The sequence below is a fragment of the Trichechus manatus genome, unplaced genomic scaffold (genome assembly GCF_000243295.1).
Source record: "Trichechus manatus latirostris isolate Lorelei unplaced genomic scaffold, TriManLat1.0 scaffold00159, whole genome shotgun sequence".
Classification (NCBI taxonomy): Eukaryota; Metazoa; Chordata; class Mammalia; order Sirenia; family Trichechidae; genus Trichechus; species Trichechus manatus.
The window spans coordinates 3,433,543-3,459,226 of record NW_004444095.1 but is presented as its reverse complement, the minus strand read 5'-3'; the positions used below and the strand labels follow the sequence as shown (position 1 = coordinate 3,459,226).

Genomic DNA, 25,684 nt, shown 5'->3' with positions numbered 1-25,684 from the left:
TGTTCTGCATCCTAGTTTGGTGAGTAGTGTTTGGGGTCTTAAAAGCTTGTGAGCGGCCATCTAAGATACAACTATTGGTCTCTACTTATCCGGAGCAGAAGAGAAAGAAGGAAACCCGAGATTCAGAAAAGAAACTAGTCTACAGAACTAATTGTCTACATGAACCACTGCCTCCTCTACCCTGAGACCAGAAGAACTAGATGGTGCCTGGCTACCACTACCAAACATTCTGATTAGAGCCACAATAGATAGATCCTGATAGAAAGGGAGAGAAACGTGGAACAGAAATTCAAATTCTTAAAAAACATCCAGACTTACTGGATCTCTTGAGACTGGAGGAGTCTCCAAAACTTTTGCCCTGAGATACTTTTTAAACCTTGATCCAAAACTATCCCTGGCAGTCACCTTTTAGCTAAATATCAGATTAGCTCATAAAATAAAGAATATCACCCGTGACTACTTCACTCCTTTAAAAAATCATCTATATGAGACCAAATGGCCAACCATTACTCTAAAGCAAAGATGAGAAGGTAGAGAGGCAGGGAGACAAGGTTATTGGGAATGGAGCAACTAGAACGGAAATGAGAATGTTGACACAATATAAAGAAAGTAACCAATGTCAATGAACAATATGTGTAGAAAGTGTTGAATGGGAACCTATCTTGCTGTGTATGTTTTCATCAAAAATACAGTAAAATGTTATTTAAAAAAATAAAAAAATAAATGGGGAAACATCTCATGTTCATCAGTTGAGAGATTTACTATTGTTAAGATAACAACACTCTGCAAAGTGATATACAGATTCAATGCAATCCCTGTCAAATCTCAGCTTCCTTTTTTTTTTGCAGAAATTGGCATGCATATCTTAAAATTAATATGGAATTTTATGGGATCCAAACTAATCACAATCATCTTAAAAGAGAGCAGATGTGGAGGAGTCACAGTTCTCAATTTTATAACTCACTGAAAACTACAGTAATCAAGAGTGAGACACTAGAACAAGGTAGAGATATATATCCCTGGAATTAAATTCAGAATAGAGAAATAAGCTCATATATTTTGGTCAATTGATTTTGACAGGGTACCAAAAAAATTCAATTAGGAAATAATTTTTTTTCAATAAATGTTGGGAAAACTGGATATCCACATGTAAATTAATGACTTGGATCCCTTCTTCACACCGTATGCAAAAATTAAATCTAAAAGCAAAAATGACAAAACTGAATATAGACAAATTGATTTCATGAAAAAATTTTGTGATTCAAAGGTTACCACTGAGAAAATTTAAAGACAATCCACAGAATGGGGGAAAATATTTGCAAATGAAACATCTGATAAGGATCTGTTATCCATAACATGTAAAAAGTTCTTATGACTCAACAGTAAAAGGATAAAAAAGTCCAATTTAAAAAATGAGAAAAGGGTATGAATAAATATTTCTCCAAAGAAGGTATACAAATTGCTAATAAGCACATGAAATGATGCTCAACATCATTATTAGGAAAAATCAATGAAAACCATGAAATATTACTGCACACCAACTAAAATGGCTTTAATGAAAAACATGGACAATAACAAGTATGATGAAGATGAGAAGTCAAAACTCTTTTTTTTTTTAATTTTATTGTACTTTAAGTGAGAGTTTACAATTCAAGTTAGTCTCTCATACAAAAGTTTATACATACATTGTTATGTGACCCTAGTTGTTCTCCCTATACTGTGACAGCACACTCCTCCTATCCACTCCAGATTTCCCGTGTCCATTCAACCAGCTCCTGACCGTCTCTGCCTTCTCATCTCGCCTCTGGACAGGAGCTGCCCATTTAGTTTCATGTATCTACTTGAGCTAAGAAGCACACTCTTCATGAGTATCATTTTATGTCCCATAGTCCAGTCTAATCTTTGTCTGAAGAGTTGGGTTTGGGAATGGTTTTAGTTTTGGGCTAACAGTGAGTCCAGGGGCCGTGTTTTCCGGGGCCCCTGCAGTCTCTATCAAACCATTAAGCCTGGTCTTTTTACTAGAATTTGAGCTCTGCACTCCACTTTTCTCCTGCTCTGTTAGGGACTGTCTGTTGTGATCCCTCTCAGGACGGTCATTGGTGGTAGCCAGGCACCATCTAGTTCTTCTGGTCTTAGGCTGATGGCAGTCTCTGGTTTATGTAGCCCTTTCCATCTCTTGGGCTACTACTTTCCTTGTGTCTTTGGTGTTCTTCATTCTCCTTTACTCCAGATGGGTTGGGACCAATTGATGCATCTTAGATGGCCGTTCGCTAGCTTTTAAGACCCCAGACGCCACTCGCCAAAGTAGGATGCAGAACACTTTCTCGGTAAACTTTGTTATGCCAATTGACCTAGATGTCCCCTGAAATCGTGGTCCCCAGACCCCTGCCCCTGTTACTGTGTCCCTCAAAGTGTTTGGTTGTATTCAGGAAACTTTTTAGCTTTGGTTTAGTCCAGTTGTGCTGAGAAGTCAGAACTCTTATAACATTGTTAATGAAATGCAAAAGAGTTCAGCTGCCTTGGAAACAGGGTGGCATTTCCTCAAGATGTTCAACATATCCCAGCAACTCTCCTCCTAGGTATATACTCAAAAGAATTGAAAACAGATGTTCGAACAAAAACTTGTACACAGATGTTCATAGCACTAGTATTTCAATAGCCAGAAAGTGGAAACAACAAGAGATGAATGGATAAACAAAATATGAATATATCCATACAGTGGAATGTTGTTCAAACTTATAAAGGAATGAAATACTGATAATGCTACAACATGGATGAACATTGAAAAATTGTTAAATGAAAAAAGCCAGTCACAAAAGACTACAAATTTTATTATTCTATTTATATGAAATAGCCAGAATAGGTAAATCCATAGAGACAGTAAGTAGATTAGTGGTTGCCTAAAGCTAGGAGTGGAGGAATGTATGGATAATAACTGCTAATGTATACAGGGTTTCTTTTGGGGTGATGGAAATGTTCTAAAATTAGATTGTGGTGATGGTTGCACAATTCTGTGAATATACTGAAAAACATTGAATTGCACATTTTAAATGCGTAAGGTTTATAGTATGTGAATGGTATCCCAATAAAACCGTTTAAAAAAAAAAAAAGGAGAGGGGATACCAGAAGAGGAAACACAATACAAGATGATACAATAGATTCTGCATCCATTGTTGGATTCTCATGGCTCTTATTCTCTGGCTGCTGGTATATGAGCCATGCCTCTGCTCCCTGTAACTGCTGACCGCTTTTGGCCTAATTCCTTTTCTTTGCTGACTCATTGGTTCTGGGGATCTGGCTCAGCAGATACGTGTGTTGACGCCAGAGGTGGCGAGATGCCTGTACTGCTGCCAGGAAAGACCTTGCTTTGGGGTGCCAAAAGAGGTAGACGAGTCTCAGGATGTCTGAATGCCCTCTGATTGGACCATTTGGCATTTGACAGCATCAGCCTCTCAACCATTATACCATTTTTCAGTGTTTTATAAGTGAATTTTAAAAATTGAGTAGAACCTGAAACCTGACACATATCTTATATCATCAGACCTCTATCCATGATCCACCTGCAAGTATCTAATCTGTTTTCAGACCTGAAGGGAGCTGGAGTGATGGGGAATCCATTTAGCAGTTTAAAACTAATAAAAGAAGACAAAGAAAAAAAAATGGTGGCTGAGACTGGAGACATATGAAAGCTAGACTAGGTTGGATGTCCATGAAGTATCCCTCACATGGGTGATAGTAGATGCTGTCAACTGAAAACAGCTGCGGTTGTCATTGAGAACTCTTACACACATTCTTTCTGTTTAGTTTGGGCTACTGGAAGCATGGTGGCACATCTGCCAATTTATCTTCATGCTTATCTACTCTCAGTGAAGTGTCTGTGTTGCTCCACCTTTGGTCTAGTTCAATCTCAATCACTTTTTCCCGCTTGCACCCCCACATCGCAAATCATTCCCATCACTGTACAAATAAACTGTAAGACCAAAAAAAAGCAAACTTTTTCTTATACCCCACTCTAGTTATTGCCACATCTTTCTTCCCATCTTGGCTACTCTTCGAAATGTATCATATAAAATTAATGTTTTTTAAGCATAGCGTAACACTTACTAGTAAAGTCTCAGAAGTCTGACCACCTATGCTGTTATGCTCCAATACTGACTCCAACAGTAACAAAAACTGTGTGACTTTGGGCAAGAAACTTAAGCTTTATGTGATTTAATTTCCTTATCCGTAAAATGGAGATAATAGATAGTACCTAACTCATTGCTAAGGAGCCCTGGTGGTGCAGTGATTAAGAGTTCGGCTGCTAACCAAAAGGTTGGTGGTTGGACCCCACCAGCTGCTCCGTGGGAGAAAGATGTGGCAGTTGCCTTCATAAAGATTACAGCCTTGGAAACCCTATGGGGCAGTTCTACTCTACCCTAAAGTGTCACTATGAGTCGGAATAGACTCCATGGCAACGAGTTTTTGGTTTAACTCATTGCTTTGCTGTGAGTATTAAATGAGTTAATACATGTAAAGTACTTAGAATATTTCCTGACACTTAATAAGTTCATAATAACTCATGGTTATTTTTTTTAATGTATAACGTTAAATTGTGCTAAAAGGCATTTGACAAACAATAATAACTATTATTATTTTCCCCCGGCTTTATCTTTTCTTCTTTCCCTGCATTCTAATTTCCAGAGGCAATCACTTGTTTTCTTCAACTCTTTCTTCAAGTAGTCACCTCCACATTGTTAAAAGGAAAGAAATATATAATAATATCTCTTGATGCATTCTTTCTTCAAATTATTGATTGATTTCCTATTATCGTAGATGACAATTTCAACTCTCTTTGACCCACTACCTTCTTTCACTCCATTGTCCCTATTATATATGACAATTTTAATTAAATTCATATTCAATAGTTTTTATGATTACTGTGTAATTATTTTCTCTGTTGATCCAAGTTATTCATTAAGATTTTGTTCCTTTATTGTAAAAATTTAGTTTTTCCGTGAGTTCATAATGCTATTGTTGTTGTTAGGTGCCATCGAGTCAGTTCCGACTCATAGTGACCCTATGTACAACAGAACAAAATACTGCCCGGTCCTGCGCCATCCTCACAATCGTTGTTGTGCTTGAGCCCATTGTTGTAGCCACTGTGTCAATTCATCTCATTGAGGGTCTTCCTCTTTTTTGCTGACCCTCTATTTTACCAAGCATGATGTCCTTCTGCAGGGACTGATCTCTCCTGATAACTTGTCCAAGGTATGTGAGACATAGTCTCGCCATCCTTGCTTCTAAGGAGCATCCTGGTTGTACTTCTTCCAAGACAGATTTGTTTGTTCTTTTGGCACCCCATGGTATATTCAATATTCTTCACCAATGCCATAATTCAAAGGCATCAATTTTTCTTTGGTCTTCCTTATTCATCATCCAGCTTTCGCATGCATATGAGGCGATTGAAACACCATGGCTTGGGTCAGGCGCACCTTAGTTTTCAAGGTGACATCTTTGATTTTCAACACTTTAAAGAGGTCTTTTATAGCAGTTTTGCCCAATGCAATGCATAAGTTTTGATTTCTTGACTGCATCTTCCATGGGTGTTGATTGTGGATCCAAGTAAAATGAAATCCTTGACAACTTCTATCTTTTCTCCGTTTACCATGATGTTGCTTATTGGTTCAGTTGTGAGTTTTTTTTTTTTTCTTTATGTTGAGGTGTAACCCATACTGAAGGCTGTGGTGTTTGATCTTCGTCAGTAAGTGCTTCAAGTCCTCTTCACTTTCAGCAAGGAAGTTGTGTCATCTGCATAACACAGGTTGTTAAAGAGTCATCCTCCAGTCCTGATGCCCCGTTCTTCTTTATATAGTCCAGGTTTTCAGATGATTCACTGAGCATACTGATTGAACAGGCATGGTGAAAGGATACAACTCTGATGCACACCTTTCCTGACTTTAAACCACGCAGTATCCCCTTGTTCTGTCCGAACAACTGCCTCTTGATCTATGTACAGGTTCCTCAGGAGCACAATTAAGTGTTCTTTGCAATGTTATCCATGATTTGTTATGATCCACACAGTCGAATGCCTTTGCATAGTCAATAAAACACAGGTAAACATCTTTGTGGTGTTCTCTGTTTTCAGCCAGGATCCATCTGACATCAGCAATGATATCCCTGGTTCCACATCCTCTTCTGAATCCGGCTTGAATTTCTGGCAGTTCCTTGTTGATATGCTGCTGCAGCTGCCTTTGAATGATCTTCAGTAAAATTTTACTTGCATGTGATATTAATGATATTGTTCAATAATTTCTGCATTCAGTTGGACCACCTTTCTTAGGAATAGGCATAAATATGGATCTCTTCCAGTCGGTTAGCCAGGTAGCTGTCTTCCAAATTTCTTGGCATAGATGAGTGAACACTTCCAGCACTGCATCCGTTTGTTGAAACATCTCAATTGATATTCCAATATTCATAATTTTCATAATAGCTTCATTTAAAACATTTGTTTCATTTTCTTTAAATTTCTGGGTAAATCTTAATCATATCACACAGAATCTTACAATATCATAGAGAAGTTAAGTAAAATGTTTCTTAATTTTTTTTATTAATTTAACCTGCTAAGTAATTCATCAGTTCCATTCTTTTCCTGCATACATTTCTCTTGAAGCCCTCTAAATTTTTTAGTTTCAATCTGTTAGCATTATAACATTACCTTTTATATATTTTTTTCTTTATCTCACTTGGCGTCTACAATTACATACAGTTTTAAATTGGAAAGTGTTTTTATTTTTTGCCACCTGTTGATCCATTTTCCTGACAATATATACTAAATAGTCGATAATTTTGCCAGTTGATTTGTAGCATTCCCTATATAATAAATCAAATGACTTTGTATACATATCTCTGCCTTAGAACTTTCTTTTAAAAAAAATTTTATATTTGAAATATTTATAGATGCTCAGATAGTTGCAAAATATAGTACAGAGTTCTTTCTACCCATCACCCAGCTTTCCCTTCTTTAGCTTTTTATCTGTTCCTTTACCAATATCATACCATGCATTTTTTCTACAGCTAAATACTGGAGTCTTATTTATCTATTTATTTTTTTATTGTACTTCAGATGAAGGTTTACAGAACAAACTAGTTTCTCATTAAACAGTACACACACTGTTTTATGACATTGGTTAACAACCCGACAACATGTCAGCACTCTCCTTTCTTGACCTTGGGTTCCCTATTACTAGCTTTCCTGTCTCCTCCAGCCTTCTAGTCCTTGTCCCTGGGCTGTTGTGCCCCTTTAGTCTCATTTTGTTTTATGGGCCTGTCTAATCTTTGGCTGAAAGGTGAACCTCGGGAGTGACTTCATTACTGAGCTAAAAGGATGTCTAGGGGCGATACTCACGGGGTTTCTCCAGTCTCTGTCAGGCCAGTAAGTCTGGTCTTTTTTTGTGAGTTAGAGTTTGTTCTACATTTTTTTTCAGCTCTATTGTGATCCCTGTCAGAGCAGTCAGTGGTGGTAGCCAGGTACCATCTAGTTATACTGGACTTAGTCTTATGGAGGCTGTGGTAGTTGTCGTCCATTAGTCCTTTGGACTAATCTTTCCCTTGTAGCTTGTTTTCTTCATTCTCCCTTGCTCCCGAAGGGGTGAGACCAGTGGAGTATCTTAGATGGCTGCTCACAGGCTTTTAAGCCCCCAGATGCTACTCACCAAGGTAGGATGTAGAACATTGTCTTTATAGACTATGTTATGCCAGTTGAGCTAGATGTTCCCTGAGACCATGGTCCCTATAGCCCTTATCCCAGTAACTTATTCCCTCAGGAAGTTTGGATGTGTCCATGGAGCTTCTATGACCTTGCCTTGTACAAGTTGTGCTGGCTTCCCCAGTATTGTGTACTGTCTTACCCTTCACCAAAGTTACTACTTTTCTATTGTCTATTTAGTACCCCCCCCCACATATCCCCTCCCTCGTAACCATCAAAGATTGTTTCTTTTTGTGTGTAAATCTTTTTGTAAGTTTTTACAGTAGTGGTCTTATATAATATTTGTCCTTTTGTGATTGACTTATTTCACTCAGCATAATGTCCTCCTAAATACTGGAGTCTTTATGGATTTTATTGCTTTTGTGAATGGTATCCTATTTTCTCTTATACTTTATATGTGATTTTACTGATATGGAGGACATTTTTTAATTTGTTTGAATTGATTGTATATTTAACATCTTTACTGAGTTCTTTTATTGATTTTAAAACCTTGCCTGTGGTTTCTGATATTTTCTTTGTAGATTATCGTTAACATGTACAAAAATGACAGATTCTTACTTTATAAGCCTTACATTTCTTTGTGTGTGTGTGTATGTGTGTGTGTCTTATAGCAACAGTCAGGAACAGTTAGAACTATGTTAATGAATAACGTTGATAGAAATCGTCCTTGACTTGTTCCGCATTTTAAGGAGAATGTATCTACGGTTTGTCCATTAAGTTAAGCATGATGTTTGCTATAGGTTTTTGGTATATAACTCTTTATCAGATTAAGCAAGTTTTCCTTAATTCAAATTTTCATGAGGATTTTTTCTATTGAGATAATTATGATATTTCTCCTTGAGCCTCTCATATAGTGAATTACATTTATAGATTTCCTTATACTGAGACTATATAGATTTTCTGATGCATTCCTGAGAAAAACTTTTCTTGAAAATATATTTATTAAATGTTATTATTGGATTCAGTTAACCAAGATATTGTTTCCATGTTTATAAGTGAATTATTCTTATAATTTTATTTCCTTTTACTCTCTTTAAAGTGTTTTGGAACTTAGGTTGTATATTAGCCATATAAAATAACTTGTCAGCTTTCCTTTTATTACAAGAATTTATTTATGCTCTTTATTTTTTTCACATGCTATATTTCTTGTTTCATTTTTGCTCATTTCCTGCCTTACATTGTATAGATAAAATTTCTTCTGCTGGTGGAAGTTTAAATAACCAATTACAATTGTCCTGATTCTTACTGCTAAAATATCAAGAGACTATACAATCATATATTTAAGTTTTCCTAACAGTATTATTGTACCAACTTCTATGTCTGTTCCCAAATAAAACACATACGGTATGACACTTTCAATTCCCTGTAGTATCTATCTTCACCCACTTCATATGCACTCCGTTGATTGAGGCCCATATAAGGGCCAGTACATGAAAGGTTTGGATTTTTGTTTTTAAATTGGTCCTGATACATTGAATAGTTTTAAAGGTGGTGCAGTATAAATACATTTGAGTCATAGAAAGTTCAAGCTTATGGCAATGTTAGAGGTTGTTTCAGGTGAGAGACAAGACCTGAATCAAGGACATTTGGTTTGAGACTTTTCTAATAGTCGAGACAAAATGACGGTGGAAGCCTCGATTGAGACAGTAGCAGATAGTATGGTAAAAAGAGAAATGTTTAGAGAAGTATTTGGAAGGTTTGGAGGTGGTTAGAGTGTTGAATGATAGATAACCCCAGAAAACCAATTCAAAATCTTTCTCTCCCTTTCTCTTTCACATCATTACTATTTCTTCCACTTCCTCTTTTTATCTCTGTGTCTCCTACCCTCACACCCCTTCTATTCCCCCCACAACACATACACATATGTACATACAGTTTTGGCATTTTTCATCTTGAATTTCCATGGTGGCAAGACCGTCTTACCCTCTGCTTTATATAGAGAGCTAAGGAAATAGCCCTGGTTCCAAACATAATAGGTATTAGGAATTTATGTTAGTGAATAATGAGGGGCAAGAATCTTGTTTCCTAGAGATCAACATCTTAACAAGGCCTTATGTTCCCATCATCTGCTTTTGTTAAATGGTAAGGTACCTACATCTGCAACCAATCAAAACTTTCCGTATAGCTTTAACAGTTGTTTGGCCACAGTTGAAGAAGCAGTGATATATAGTGCCCAAATTGGGTAGTAATTGTGACAGCATCCCTTTGTAAGTCCCCTCTCCAAGATCTGGGAGAGCCAGAAAGAATTGGGTAAATAACAGTCAAGCTAGACACTTGATCTCTGTGTGCTATGAATGGAGCACTGACCTCTGATTCATTTACAAACTAATCTCAGAGGTCTTATGCAATGACTAAGATGATTGCAACCATGATGGAGCAGGAAACATTTGGGGGAGGCCTGTGGCTACCAGCTCAGAGCTAGATGTAGCCAATAACAGGCTTATTTGTTTGTTTTAGCAAGTATACTTTTGCTTAAAAATAATATCTCTCTGATTTGGGGTGAGGCTTTTTGTTTGACCTAATGGATAAAAGCAAAACTTAGTCCACAAAAATAAGAAGAAAAAAATGAGTCCCAATATAAATTCTCAAACATATTCCCTTTTTAGCTGATTAGGACAAAAGGATCCTTATGCTCTTGAATACAGAATTCTATATGGATCCCCCAAAATATAAACATGCCGAAGAAGGATAAAGACAAATTATTTCCATTTTGGGACACAAGTTTAAAATGATGGTATAGTTCACTGAGATATAAAATATACAAGGAAAAGGCAGTTTACAGATAAATTCATTTGGACATATTCTCGGTTTTGAATACCTGAGGAGCAATGGGAGAGAGCAAATAGTTTGGGCTATAAGTATAATTTGGAGAGTTCTCAAATATAAGTGGTACTTAAAACAATGACAGTGGATAGAATCTACCAGGAAAAAGAGAGCTTTGAGTGAGGAAAGTAGAAGATCAATGACAGGTCTTGAGAGATATCGATATCTAAAGAAAAGTCAATAAAAAAACCAAGGAAGGTAATAAATTAGGCAACAGGGGGTAATGAGAACCAAAGGAGGACAGAGTTTTAAGAAGAAGAGTATAATCAACTAAAATGGACAATGCTAAGGTGTTGTCACATAATATGAGAAGTGAAAAGAGTACATTGTATTGTCTAGGTAGGAAATCTTTGTTAATGTTGCTATGTTTAGTTTCATATACAGCATCACGATCAGCAGACAGATCATGATAGGTCGAGGGGACTATTTTTACTTTAGATAAATTCGGCTGTGAGGGAAAGAAGTGAGAGAAGCCTTAAGAGGTTTTCAAAGCAGAAAGAACATTTTATCTTAGAGTGTAAGATACACAGGCAATCCCTGGGTTATGAACGAAATCTGTTCGTAACTGTGTCTTTAAGTCGGACTTGTAGGTAAGTCAAAACAGGTGCATATGGTTCTTACTTAGCCTTATTTTATTGCAAGAACTCTGAGTCGGGGTAATTGACACCATGCAATGATTTTTTTTGTTTGTTTGTTTGTTTTAGTGCAAGAAAAGGCTCGAAGCCTTTTCAGTGATTTAAAAGCTGTACGTGCAGCGAGCGAAGGTGATTCTGAAGAATTTGTTGCAAGTAGGGGTTGGTTCAATCATTTCAAAATGAGGGCAAATTAACATATTATTAAAGGGCAAGAACAAGTTATCCATAAGTCAGATGTTCATAACCTGAGTACTTACTGTATGGACACATCTAAAGTCTTAAAAATAGAGGCAATAGAGCCAAATTTACTATGAAGCTGATTAAAAAAAAAAAAAGGTTGCCGACGAGTCGATTCTGACTCATGGTGATCTCGTGTATGTCAGAGTAGAACTGTGCTCCACAGGGTTCTCAAGGCTGTGATCTTTCAGAAGCAGATAGCCAGACCTTTCTTCCTAGGAGCCTCTGGGTGGGTTTGAACCGCCAACCTTTTGGTTAGTAGTCTATCACTTAGCCATTTGCGCCATCCAAGGACTCCATCAAGCTAACTAATTAAGCTTAAATGTCAAGACCTAGATCAGGGCCTTAGCAAAGTGTTCCGTTGCTCATATGTCTTTGCAAAAGATGTAAAAGTAAAATATAGCAGCACATTGTTACAACAACTGTGGTTTTCCATTGTGAATCTGCCTAAACACATTAACACTTCCAGTCACATTGGAGAGCTATGCACATTTTGGGGATGTAGCTAAAGCTTAGTAGAGTTGGGGATATGCCATTTTACCTACAGATTGAAAATATTTTTTTGGAAAGTTTGGATAAAAACTAGGGTGAAACAATAGGTTCCTGATTTGGAATATGTGATGCATACAATTTTTGTCATCTTTAAAGTTATTTATTAAGGACACGGGAGAAAATGCAAATAAATATCTAATGGTATATGAAACAGAAACAATAAAGAACGATGAAATCAGTAGAAATAATTTTGACATCAAAAAACAAAAGAAGTTATAATAAAATGTAACAAAACTCCAATCATAAATCAAAACAGTAATTTATTAACTAGAAGAGATAAATTTCTATTAGAAGTAATGACTAAGCTCTTGTCTGTTGATCCAGTTAATGAAGAGGAGTGAATTACATGGATTATCTTGAAATATAATTAAATTTCTTGCTGATTTGATTGGAAATCCTGACATCAACAAAGATAACACAGGACATATACTATGTCACCACAGTAAGGTATTGACATCAAATTGGTTAATGAACATTATCAGTTAAAACAGTATTCAGGATCACTTATGGAACAAAATAACTTCATATGTACCAAAATCTTACAGTTCATATAAAAGACGCTTACCTAATTTGACAAAAATCATAGACATTTAAATCATATTAGCAATAGCAGTTGTAAAGCTGAAAATACATGTTCTGTACCATCCATTTAAAAAAAAATCACCATACTAAAGACTGAATATTCATGCCATTATCACTGTGAAGGATAAAAATTCCTTGTCATGTGAAAAGACTATCAGAGCGTGCATCCTAAAATGTAAGGAAAAAATATTCTAGAGGTATATCAATCAGTAAATTAATAAAAATAACTTTTCTGAATTTTGCTTTTTTGAGATCATGTCAGCTTTTTCAGATTTGTTGTGATTTCCTTTCACATTATAAATAAGCATTCTATGTATATAACTAATTTTGTATTCAAATTTTTTAAAAAAATGTTTTTTGAACAAGGCCACCAAAAATGGATGAACTTCAGGCTCCACAAAACTTTTATCTACTCCTAACAATCAATTTAAAAAAAAGGCAGGCTGGAGAGTAGTGGAGTCAGGCAAGATTTACTTGAATGTAGTGTGTATAGCTACAAACCAAGGCTGAGAGAGGGCTATGTGATAGGAGAGCCAACAGAGGTGACAAACTTTTCTTTAAATGTTGACAGCTATTAGGTTAGGGAGCACAGTGGAAGGGAAAGCCAGGAAAGAGTATTAATGGGCACAGGTCTCTTCATAGACATAATGAATCATTATGATTATGACCATTATATCATTATGACTGAACAACTACACATTTTTAAATCTGGGCATCCCAGACAAATACATATAACCAGGTGTACCAATACTCAAAACAATCTCTTATTCTTATAGCGAGCTGATAACATACCTGATAATATCCCTATTTTGTGACTACAGAAACTCAAGATATCAAGAGTGTTTGAATTATCCAAGACCTCACAGCTAACTAATGAATGACAGAATTCTACATTCTTTCCTGTGCACCACACTGTCTCCCCAGGTGAGGTTAAGCACATTCTCAGAAATATATTGGAAATAAAAGAACCTTCAAAGATTCCTGTGTAATTCTTGTTTCTCTGTGAGAATGTCTTTGTTTTCACCCCCTTTATCATTTATTCTTCAAATGATTTTCACTATGTTTTGTTTTGGCAATTTTATTACCTCATATATAGCATTTATAATACAATATATGCTAATAAAATAAGAAAGAACAACAGAATGGTTAAAGTAATAATTATTGAATTTATGGTCACCCTCTATTTACTGATTTTGTGCGAGTTTTACTAGCAAAGCCATTCATATCACGTAACTTCCTTTAAGAGAATTGTAATATTTGAGTTTTACATTTTGTTTGAAGATGAACATTCTTCCAGAGTGAGCATCTCATCCGTACCATTCATTTAGACAGGAAGAAAAGAAGGTAGCCAATGACACTGCCATAGTTTGAGGTGTCTGTCCCTCAAGAGAAATGAGAAGGAGCTACACTTATATTAAACCTTCTTACACATCTGCGGGAACACACACTTGTTTTTAGGTGAAGTTGTGGTGCTTAACATTCTTCATTATTGAAGCCAGCGAGTATCACTTTAAATTGTGTTTTCTTCCATCTAATTTTCTAAGTACTAGTTTTATCAATTTGCCGTCTTCACTGAAGTGGCAGCAAACTAGAGAGGCTACTTGTTTTAGATTAGTGAGGAAATGGCTTAAATCCCTTTTCCAGAAAAAGAGCTATAACTGTAGAGGCTGATTTTTTTTTTTTTTTAATACTAACCAAAGTCTTATGGTCGAAGGTGCAGCTGATACACATTGTCTTTAGTAGTATAGCTATTTACTGGGTTCCATTTCCTTATAATTTTTAACATTTTGGTTCTATTATGCTATATATACTAGTATTTTCCCTTAATTTTGTTTTACTGGCAAATGAGGCTAGAAGATAATATCGCTGATAGATATGTAAATGGAAGATATAAAAATGAAATAAAGATGATAAAACAGTATAAAAACAGATGTAATATAGAAAAAAAATTCTTGAGCAAGCCTGCCTGCTTCAACTCTTAATCTTATTACTATAAAATTCTGGGTTTGGTCAGAAAAGCAAAACCTCTGTGAGTATTATGGTAATAAAAAAATTTTATGTGGTAGGGATGGCTTGTGATAGATGGTAAAAATGGCCTGAAATTCTTCTACTTCTTCTGTCTGTGTGCTTCCATGCTGACTCTGAGCTTGGCCATTTGACTTAATAGATTCAGCCTACGTTTTGTTGAAGTTTAGTTTGTTCTTGTTTGTTGTAGTATTTTCCTTCAGTTTGTTTATATTTGTTTAGGCACCTCAGGATCATTTGCATTCAGAGTCCTTGTACTACTGCAGCACACGTCACTGCTTTAATCAACTTAGCTGTTAAAATACAGAATTAGCCCTGCTATTAATAGACCTGTGTTTTTTAGCAATGTCCACCAGCCCTCCACCCTATATGCAACAAAACAAGTGGTAATTTAAAAGATACACCATGATTTAAACTTTTAAAGAAATTGGTTTTTTGGGTGTGCGTGTGTGAAAAGCCTGTTGGAAGTAAATTGTTTCTTATAAAAAGAAGAGATGGTGTTTTTCAATTATTACCATTGAGAAGACAGAGATGTGGTACATAACTGCGTGGCTTTCAAACACTGTAGTACTTTCTGGATGTCTTAATTTCCTTGACTGCCTCATTACCACCTCCATGGCTATTAAGCTCCACAACAGTTTGAAGAAATCTGTAATATAGGGTGACTTAGTTGAGTGTGTTATACTTACTCATAACAATGTTATCGTAGAAATAGCAGTATCATGCATAGAATTGTTGTTGTTAGTTGCCATTGAGTTGACTCCCAACTCATAGATACCTTATGTATAACAAAACAAAACATTGCCCAGTACTGCGCCACCCACTGTTGGGGCTATTGTGTCAATCCATCTCATTGAGGCCTTTCTGGTTTCACTGACCTTCCTCTTTGCCAAATATGATGTCTTTTTCTAGTGATTGGTCTTTCCTGATTATATGTCCAAAGAAAGCAAGACAAAGTCTCACCATCCTCACTTCTAAGGAGCGTTTTGGTTGTACTTCTTCCAAGACAGATTTGTTCATTCTTCTGGCGGTCCACAGTATAGTCAGTATTCTTCACTAACATCACAATTTGAATTCATGAATTCTTCTTCTGTCTTCCTTTTTCATTGTTCAGCTTTCACATGCATATGACGTAATTGAAAAGACTGTGGCTTGGGTCAGACACACCTTAGTTTTCAAAGTACATATAGACTGACTGGATATTTTTCACAAGAGAAAAATATGTCTTTTCATTAATATTTCCTATTCGTTTGAAGTGATAAAGGATTTAGCATAAACTTTTTCATTATATATGTATATATATATATATATATAAAATTTATTCCTACTAACCTCAGGAATGGCTCATCATATTCAAGCATATTCTTTCCTCACTGGAGATCTTAAACTTTCATAAGATACAAATATCTTTGGCAAACTGGTGAAGTATCCAGAAACCATTGTGAATGATGTTTTTAAATGCATAAAATAAAATTCATAAGATTACAAAGGAGAATAATTATATGAAAATATTATGGACCCCTACTTCCAAGCCGTTTCAAGCATATGTATGCATTTCTAAAATTTATTTTGAAAATTCCTGAAATAGTTTACATAATCACATACATATGCTATATGTATATTTTTATATATGTTGTTGTTATTAGGTACCATTGAGTTGGTTCCGGCACATAGTGACCCTATGTAGAACAGAAGGAAACACTGCCTGGTCCTACGCCACCCTCACAATCATTGTTATGTTCGAGCCTGTTGTTGTAGCCACTATGTCAACCCATCTTGTTGAGGGTCTTCCTCTTTTTTGCTGACCCTGTGCTTTACCAAGCATGATGTCCTTCTCCAGGGACTGATCCCTCCTGATAACATGTCCAAAGTACATGAGATGAAATCTCACCATCGTTACTTCTAAGAAGCACTCTGGCTGTACTTCTTCCAAGACAGATTTGTTTGTTCTTGTGGCAGTCCATGGTATATTCAATATTCTTCGCCAACACCATAATTAAAAGGCATCAATTCTTCTTTAATCTTCCTTATTTATTGTCCAGCTTTTCCATGCATATGAGGAGATTGAAAATACCATGTCTTCAGTCAGGATACCTTAGTCCTCAAAGTGACATCTTTTCTTTTTTAACACTTTAAAGAGGTCTTCTGCAGCATGTTTGCCCAATGCCAACACTTGTTTGATTTTTTTGACTGCTGCTTCCATGGGAGTTTACTGTGGATCCAAGTAAAATGAAATCCTTGACACCTTCAATCTTTTCTCCATTTATCATGATGTTGCTTATTTGTCCAGGTGTGAGGATTTTTGTTTTCTTTATGTTGAGGTGTAATCCATACTGAAGGCTGTGGTCTTTGATCTTCACCAGTAAGTGCTTCAAGTTCTCTTCCCTTTCAGCACGCAATGTTGTGTCATTTGCATATCGAAGGTTGTTAATGAGTCTTCCTCCAATCCTGATGCTGCTTTCTGTTTATATAGTCCAGCTTCTCGGATTATTTCCTCAGCATAAAGATTGAATAAATATGGTGAAAGGATACAACCCTGATGCACACCTTTCCTGATTTTAAACCATGCAGTATCCCCTTGTTCTATTCGAACGACTGCCTCTTGGTCTAAGTACAAGTTCCTCATGAGCACAAGTAAGTGTTCTGGAATTCCCATTCTTCACAATGTTATCCATAATTTGTTATGATCCACACAGTCAAATGCTTTTGCATAGCCAGTAAAACATAGGTAAACATATTTCTGGTGTTCTTTGCTTTCAGCCAAGATCCATCTAACATCAGCAATGATATCCCTTGTGCAATGTCCTTTTCTGAATCCAGCTTGAATTTTTGGCAGTTCCCTGTCAATTTACTGCTGCAACAGCTTTTGAATTATCTTCAACAAAATTTTACTTGCGTGTGATAATAATGATATTGTTTGATAATTTCCACATTATGATGGATCACCTTTCTTTGGAATGGGCACAGATATAGATGTCTTCCAATCAGTTGGCAAGGTAGCTGTCTTCCAAATTTCTTGGCATAGACAAGTAAGTGCTTCTGGCGTTGCATCTGTTTGTTGAAACATCTCAATTGGTATTCCATCAATTCCTGGTACCTTGTTTTCTATCAATGCTTTCAGTGCAACTTGGACTTCTTCCTTCAATTCCATCGATTCTTGATCATACGCTATCTCCTGAAATGGTTGGACGTTGGCCAATTCTTTTTGGTACAGTGACTGTGAATTCCTTCCATCTTCTTTTGATATATATAAAGAGAGAGAGAGAGAGAGAGCATATATATTATATAATATGTCCAAATTCATACCTCTTATTTAAACTTTGGCAACAGTGTTTTGAGTAGCTATTGAATTTTTTTTTTTTGATCCAAAAACAAAAAGTACCACTAACTTGGTGATACCTAATATTGATTCTTACTAATAACTTAAAACAGTAATTCTCAAACCGCAATCACCAGGAGGACTTGTTAAAACACAGATTGCTGGGTCCCACTTCTAGAATTTCTGATTCAATAGATTGGGAGTGGGGCCTGAGAATTTGCATTGCTAGCCAGTTGCCAATTTATGTCAATGCTACTGGTTTAGTGACCAAACTCTGGGAACAATAACATTAAAGGAAGACTAGATGAACCCATTTTCTTCATTGAGTTTTATCCCTGAAGACATTTATAGGAGCAAAGAGAGATTGTAAGGTGTAATCCTTTTAACTTATTGTATTATAGCAACCCACCACCACCATCAGTTGAGGAGAAGAATAGCTTTGTTATTTTGTATATTCAGTGTCAGGCATTAAACATTTAAAAACTCCTATGTATAACTTGGAGAATTTTCTAGGTAACCTAAAGACAAAATTGTGTCGTTTGCCAAATGGATATTTCAGAAATTCTTCCTAGTGCTTTGCTGTTTTATTATAAATGTGATAGAGTAAGCCTAACATTCAACATACAGCATATATTTACATTGAAGATTAGTGTAAGTACACATAATTTTAATTACAAATTCAGAAACAAGACTTCATGCCAACCTTGTAACTAAAAGGTGAGAAGGCTCAGAGGACGAATAGTTGACATACATTTTCATGCATTTATTCTCATTCTCTCTTCTTGGAAAAGTCCTTTGTCTCTTGAAATGCATAAAGGATATCTTTCTCATGTTCATGTATTTAAGGCAAAGGTTTAAGAATGTCTTTCAATCTTATTGCTTTATTTTTTTAATTTTTGCTTATTGCATCAGTAATTAGATTACCATTGAAAACAATCAACATTCTGACTGATGTGTTTGTTGTATTTTGTCTTCGGTATTTTGAATATAGCATCTGTTCTGTGGTATAAAGTTTTCATTTTATTAAAAATAGAAAAAAATATTTTATTCAAATTGGGTTCTACCACTTCTTTGATTTTTTTTTTTTTACTTTTTAGTAAATAATATAGCCACATAATTAAAAAGTTATAAATGGATGATATGACTCCTTCCACTTCTCTCAACCAATCACCTAATTCTTCTCATTCTTCTCCCCAGAGGTAAATAATGTTACCACATTCTTCCCTATCCTTTTAAAAATATAGAAATAATCTATGACCATATAATCAAATATAAACTAGTATTTTTATAACTTCACATTAATGCTAGATTGTATTATATACACTGTTCTACGCTTTGCTTTTTTTAACTTAATATATCTTGGAGCTCATACTATATCAGTGCACAAGGAATTCCCTCAATCTTTCTTAATAATGTACAATATTTCATTGTCTAACATACCATAATTTATTTAACCAGACTCCTACCAAGAATATTTAGGTAATTTCTGATCTTTTGCTAATACAATGTTGAAATAAATTATCTTCTATATATGCCACTTCACATTTGTGCATGTATACCTATATGATGAATTCCCAGAAGTGAAATTCCTAGGTCAAAGAGTATGTGCATGTGTGCATTTTATATTTTTATATTCCAATCAACAGTGCATGAGAGTGTTTGTTTCCACTTATACTCATGAATATAACATGCTACCAAGATTACAGATCTTTGCTAATATGATACTTTAAAATGCTCTTTCAATATAATCTTAATTTTCATTCCTTACTTTGTGTGAGATTTAGTAACTCTTCATATATTGAAGATCCATTCATATTTGCTTTTCTGTAAACAATTTCCTTTGATAGTTTTTCTGTTGTGTCCTGATAGAGACACAGTGTCCATATATCAACATATGGCTTCCAGTATGGACCCAAGGTGACCGCTCTAGTTCCTATTATCCCCAGAGATCAGTAAGAGTGCACAAGTCCAGAGGAGCCTACCCACAATTGTTTTAAGGGCAAGACTCAAAGCTAGTGTACCTTGCTCTCAGTCAAACCCTATTGGCCAGAGATTTGATTAAGGCCATGCCCAGATACCAGAGAGTCTCGAAAATATAGTCTTAAGCTTGGAAGCCTTGTGCACAGTGAAACTACTACTGTAGAAGAATGACATAATTGACATGAGGAAAAAGTATTAATTAACCACAAGCGAGTTATAAATGTATATTTTAAAGATGGTTCTTTTGCCTTTGCTTATTGTAGATTTTATTCTGCAGAAAGATAGCTTATTTATACATCTATATAAAATATTTTATATTTATATAAAAATTGTATATATACATACACACACACATACATATATTTATTTATTTATTTTATGGCTTCTGGGTTTGGAGTCACTCTTGAAAGTAACTTCCTTGTTCTTGGATTTTTTTTTTTTAATTTCCCGTCATTTCTTCTAGTAAATCTTATGACAGTGGTGGCTACAGTCCCTGCTGTTTCTGCCTCTTCTTCTTTTCTTTCTTCTTCCTCTTTTGACATTTCAGATTTACAATTTAAAATTAATAGTTTCAGTGTCAGTCAAAATACGTGGCACCAGAGACAACATTTATAATCTTTGAATTTTTGCATTATGTTTCCACGCATTCTAGTCTTTTTAAATGTTTTCTATGATACTTTTCATGTGTATGCTTGCTCTTTGTGGACAGGTTTTGAGATATGCTGAACTCCACTTATTTGTTTATTGCATTTACGTCCTGAATCTATTGCTCTTTGGAAATTAAAAAGAACTGATGGGGTGTAAGGAAGCACATACGATAGCTTAGGGAAAGAAACAGCAAAGGGAGCTTGAAATGTTTATTAAATTGAATTAATATTGAAATAAAAGTAATATACTTTGTAAAAGGTGATTTAATGACTTGGAAAATTTAATTATGGTTATATGATTAAATTAAAGTGTCACAAAACATTGGTATCATCAGAATTGATTTGTGAGCACCATTGCGATTTTAGATTGATGAAGCTACAACAGGTGATGAAATAATTTTGCCCTCCAGTAAAGAGTCAAAGAAATGAAGTTATAATGTAAAAATATATATGCCAATAACCTGACACTATGCCTTCTTACTTCTCTCTCTCTCACACTTTTTTTCTTGCTTTTCCCTGTTTTTTTTTTCCATTCCTTCCCCTTTTCTCACATTCCGTGTTTTCCCCCTATTTCTACTATCATATACTGATTTATCTGATTCTGGGAAGGAAGTTCTTTAATTTCCCAAGTGTGTGTCTTAAGAGAAGATGAAAGTGATCACCATCACAAACCTCATTGCTACTCATTTTTGAATGATAGTTTTCTATCAGCTTATTGGTTGAGAAGTACTACTTTATAATATGCTCCATAAATGACAGAGTTAATAAGATTTGAGTGAAATTTAAAGACAGAACAGGGTGAAACATGAAAGTTGGCCTTAATTGTGTAATATTTCTTATAAAATTGTTTTAAAAATAGCAAGGAGTCCTGGAGGTGCAGTGGTTAAAACACTTGGCTGCTAACTGAAAGGTCGGTGGTTGGAACCCACTAGCCTCTCCAAGGGAGAAAGATGTGGCAGCCTGCTTCCTTGAAGATTATAGCACTGGAAACCCTATGGAGCGGTTCTGCTCTGTCCTATAGGGTCACTAGGAGTCAAAATCAACTCAATGGCAACAGGTTTTGAAGTGTTAAATTGTCCCTAGGTGGCACAGATGGTTTGCGCTTGACTACTAACCTAAAAGGTTAATGATTCGAACCCACCCAACAGTGCCACAAAAGATAGGCCTGGCAATCTGCTTCTATTAAGATTACAGCCAAGAAAACCCTCTGGAGCAGTTTTACTCTGTATCACATGGGGTTGCCATGAGTCAGAATTGATTTGACAGCAACTAACAACACAAGTGTTAAACAATAAATATTCTAGTTTTACCAGATCATTAATTTGGATTCTGTGACATTTAAGTGAGCCATAGTAGAAACTGTGACAACAACTTCCTCTTTCTATTTCATGAATGCTGGGACTTCTTCATGAAACTGCAAGGCACTATTTTTTTTTCCCCCTGTATATTCATATATTCATTTTTCTGCAAAGAGAGAGTCTATCTCCTGTATCTGATTCTCGAAGATTTTGTAAACCAAAGTGGCAAGGACTGCTACACTAATCCCACTTGGTTCTGAGCCTAAGATACAAAACAAGTGAGATATATATATATATATATCAAATTATATCTTGACAAGTCTGAATGTAGTCAAATTAGAATTTATTTTCAGTATCACTTAGTAGAACAATTGGTAATCTTGGCCTTGAAGCTAAGCAAAGTATTGTGTATTCCAATTTTTTCACTTCTTCCTCTGTGGGTCTACAAGTATTTTGGAATATAAATTTATATGTGTAAATGTCTACTTTTGCTTTCTTGATTTATCTTTCCAAGTTCTATTTTTCATAAGTACTATAAGATGAAAGAAATTCATCCCCTCATGGAAGTGAATTTTTTGTTTGTTTTTCAGAAAATTTTAAATCAGCTTGAGAGATAAAGAACTCAATTAGGTAATAGTAAATTTTCGACTTAGAACAATCCATCCTTCAGTGGTAGAGCCCATTATTGCTACAAATTCTACTTCACTCTCCCAACTCTGTGTGTCACCATTATCCCTAACACTGAACTAGAAACGTAAGAAACTAGAGAAATAGATGATAGATAGACATGCAGACAGGCAGGCAGTCTGGCAATAGGCGCCTCAATTATGGAGTCCCTGAGTGGCACAAATGGTTAAGTGCTCTGCAACCAAAAGGTTGATGGTTTGAACCCACACAGAGGCACCTCAGAAAAAAGGCCTGATGATCTGCTTCTGAAAGGTCACAGCCATAAAAGCCCTGTAGAGCGCAGTTCTGTACTGCAACACATGGGGTCAGCATGAGTTGGAATCAACCTGATGGCAACTGGATTTTGTTTTTATTATTATTATTAATTAGCAGTGCCTTCACCATATATTAGTGAAGAATCCTGAACTGTATAGTTTTCAGCCTGTACTGTCTGAAGAATAGATTTTTTTAAAAAAGAGTTTTTAGTTAATTAGTTATTTATTTATTTTTTTTACAAAAGGAGGCACTTCTTGTTACATGGGGAGTATCACACAGAAAATACTGTAGCCTTTTGGGACATACATGCTGGAGAAGCCTCTTTCCTTTGTTTCATACCATCTCTGCTTCCAATAGAAACAAAATATTTCAGGGAGGATAGGGAGGTAAAATAGACATGGCGCCAGGTTTTAATCATCAGGGCAATAGGACATAGTAAGTCTGGAATGCCTAGGAAAATGCTACTGAAGCAGAGCAGACAACCTGAGGCACGCGGCTGAGAAGAAAAATTCTGAGGTGAGTAGTAGCGGTCCAGTGGATCATGTGGTCCAGTGGTAGGAAGTATCTATCATGGACTTTGTCTTACAGGGGGTTTGGTATACACTGAGAAAAAAAGTCCTGTAACAAGCCAATAGAATAGTAACTTGGTTAACCTAGGAACACATAGGTATATATTTTGAAATAATAGAAATATATTTCTTTAAATTTATTTCCTGATGCTGAAAGAGGCAGTGGGCAAAGTCACAAGAGCCTAGATATTGAGCGCTAAGGTCGATAAGAGAGAGGTTCAAACCCTGGTTATTTTATTCACTGGCCATGTAACCATGTGTAAGTTACTTTTTCCTTATCTATAAAATGATAAGAAGCATATTTACAGCACATAGAAACAACCCAAGATAATAAATGTAAATCTCATTGTACAGAGCCTGGCCCATCGATAAATGATCATTGCCCTTTGTTGCTGTTGTTTCCTGACAAACCAAGAAAGAAAATTCTCATTAGCATTGTTATAGGCAATGCATTTCATATGAACTTATTTTTAAGTGCACAACCACCAACCACACTTGAAGTGAAATCTATATGCACAAATGCCGAAATAGGATCACCCTGAACTTGACACAGAAAACTGAAAATCACTTTATAAAATAATAAATAAAATGATACCAATGTTTATATTTAAAAAAAAAATACCAGTTCTTAAGTGGCAGGACATTAAAAATACCAGAGAATAAGTCCAATTAACTTTGTAATACTGGAATGTTGCACTGTTCATTCTCTGTGTGAGCCAGGTCTGTTCTGATTTTTAAAGCTTAATTGAACTATTTCACATTTTCATCATTTGCAGTACTTTCATTTTATATTTTTCTTTCTTCTACAATTTTGAATCTCTTAAACATGTCGGTATAACAATATAACCTTCATCAATGGTAAGTGTAGAGAACAAAGATTTTACTTTGTAAGGCTTAAATCTGAATAAAGAATGAAGCGACCAAACCCCAGATTCTTAAAACATCAAATGATAGTGGAGACAGTGCCAATTTAGAAAAGCACTCTTACCCTTACCTCAGAGTTCTGCTTTGGTAAATATTAATATTTAACCAGTTAGCAAAACTAACACCATCTTCAAGAGTTACTCTTTTGTGCACAGTAAATGTTACAAGATGAACTTCACATTTGATAAATCAGACTTTTGACAAAAGGTTTACAAGAAAGTATGCCCCCCATTTCAATACCAATTTAAGCTCAGGGAAAATGAATGTAGACCTTTTGCAACTGTGGTTGATCTACAGTGGTGGAGAGTAATCGCAAATGCTAAATTGTCTGATGCCCAGCATGACTTCTGTTCCTGCCAATGAGATAAGCAATTAGGACAATGAGGACAAGTCTTGAAAGGGCATCAACAATGGCAGTAGAACTCAGTAAGTTATTTTCATCTAGATGACATTCTTCCAGAGATCCAAATTGTCACCTTCAAATGTGAAAGCCTGGACCCATCCAGACTTTGAATATATTGACTGAAAAGGCGTCTGTGATTTGCACCTTTTCATCAGCATTACTCTTACAAGAATTTCCAGTGGTGGCTTGAAGGGCACTCAATAAGTCACTGGCAGCTTTACAAGTGGGGTCTCTGGCATCATGTAGAGTTGTATTTAACTGGATTCCTTGTAGGCAAAACAGGCTACATCTTCCATCCATTCCAAAACTGAACACAAGAAAAGTGACATTTTCGCTGCAAAGTTCCAGTGTCACCAAATGAGGATTATAGTTCTCATTGACAGTGGTCGTATTTGGGTTGGTATTGATTACTCTTGTCACAACTGTCTTACAGCTTTTCTCATAGATGATGATCAGTTGTCATCCCATGCTGGCAAGCAGACTGATTCCATATGTACCACTGACACTGTATTTACACAGGATTAGACTTTCTGGCATAGGACTTGACCTTGGTGGTATTCTTGTTGGAGAAGTTTCATCTCGCTTACAGAGCATTTCGTCCTTGCTGAAGTTATATGAAACGTATTTCTGGATAGTTACATCACAGAGTTTAATAGTTATATTATTCATGTGTATCTAGTTGCCACTGACACATCCGTATTTTTCATCTGTATCTGACTTTACGTCAGGTAAGGATTTCACAGTCTTGATTTTTTGGAGCTTTCATTGGGGGAAAATATCTAACATATTATAAACAAAGTTTATCACCTGAGCACTGTAATCTGTTGCATTACTTATGAAACTGAGTGTCAATATATATCTTCCTCCAAAAGCCATCTGGGGTTGACTGGCATCAGAAGCATTCTCTTTACCACAACAACTGCTATTTAGTATTTCTGTATTAGATTGTGGATTCAAGGTCACATTCTTAGCACTACTCTTGGTATGATAATTCGTGAAGA

The 25,684-nt window shown here is 35.7% G+C and overlaps 1 pseudogene; it reads right to left on the bottom strand.

Annotated features, from left to right (window-relative positions):
* Nucleotides 1–24,599: 24,599 nt before the first annotated feature.
* Nucleotides 24,600–25,352, bottom strand: LOC101358263 (lysosome-associated membrane glycoprotein 1 pseudogene; annotated as a pseudogene).
* Nucleotides 25,353–25,684: the final 332 nt, after the last annotated feature.